The following is a 1,473-nucleotide window of genomic DNA, read 5'->3' on the forward strand; positions in this document are numbered from 1 at the left end:
TTGCATCCTGGTTAACACCTATCCTTAAATCTGGCTTCAGTGACAGCTAGCCAAACCAATCTCCAGCTAAAATGGTGGCATTTATGTCTCCTACTCCAATGGACCAAGTAGATTTTGTATCAACAGAGTCTGCACTGGGGTGGGACTTCCAGGAATGTCAGCACAATTTTTTAATATTTGCACTTCATTAAGTGTGGAGTCTCAGTTTGATCTGAAAGCACATGCATGTATAGCACTGGGAAGAGACTTGGAGGATGCTCTGACTTGGTGATGAGCTTGCTGTGGCTGGTGAAGCACAGTAGGGACAACTGCTCTGGAAGCTGCTGATATAGCACATGTACGTGTAGCACTGGGAAGGGACTTGGAGGACACTGTGACTTGGTGAGGACCCTGCTGTGGCTGGTAAAGCACGTATAGACAGAGGCCCTGGTTTGCCCAGGACTGCTGCAGCAAATTGGGATTCTGTTCATCACCAAGCTTGTTATATGAGGCAAGGCCAGCCTTTGATCCCTACAGTTGTTGTCATGAAATGACATCTTTCCTTGCCTGGTGCAAGACTACAGGAATAAAGGCAGAAGCCTGTGCCTCCTGTGGGCCTGCAGAATCATGTACTGGGAGGATGCTCCAAGACCTGTAGAAGGTCAGCTCTTTCCAAGACCGACAAGACCTTCAGGGGGATTGAGGTGACCCCAGTTACATCCAGGGCCCAAGAGACCTGCAAAGGTAATGAGGTGACACCAGCTGTGTCCTGCAGATGTTACCTTCTCTGTTCAGGTCTGAGCTAACCAGGAGAGCTCCTTGACAAAGGATTTGAGCTCCTGAGTGCTTTCTGTTGTTGTTGTTGTTGTTGTGCTGGGGATTGAACCCAGGGCCTTGTACCTGCGAGGCAAGCACTCTACCGAATGAGCTATATCTCCAGCCCCCTGAGTGCTGTCTTTCCATGGGATTTCAGAGTGTTTTCATCCATAGGAGTGTAGTTTTTCACCTGAGAAAGAATGGGGTTTGCAGCTTTGGTGGCCCTCTGAGTAGGGATGTACAGTCAAAACACTGGACTATATTACCCAGAATCCCTGGGGGTTCCTGAGTGACTGTGTAGCCTGAAGCTCACACAGACCTCTGCCCTGGTGCTGCGTTGTAGAATATAGGACTGTCCTATCCAGAATCCTGGGTGTATGAGGATGAATGTGCTACTTGTAGCCCCTAGGCTTCTGGGGTTGTAACTGAAAGCTCAGTCCTTGTCCCCATGCCAGTCCAAAAATGAGGACATGGTTTTGAGAAAAAGAAAAAAAGATTTAATGCTTTGCTGGCAAAGGAGAAACACAGGGGACTCCTGTCCCAAAAGCTGTGATTCTCCCCATCAGGAGGGACAGGAGAGTTTTAAAGGAACTTCAAGGGTTACATTCCAAGTGTGCTCTGGTAGGGAGCCCCAGGGCACTCTGATGACTTGTTAGGATCCACTTGTTCATTTTGGAG

This window comes from Callospermophilus lateralis, chromosome 19 (genome assembly GCF_048772815.1).
Source record: "Callospermophilus lateralis isolate mCalLat2 chromosome 19, mCalLat2.hap1, whole genome shotgun sequence".
NCBI classification, from domain to species: Eukaryota; Metazoa; Chordata; class Mammalia; order Rodentia; family Sciuridae; genus Callospermophilus; species Callospermophilus lateralis.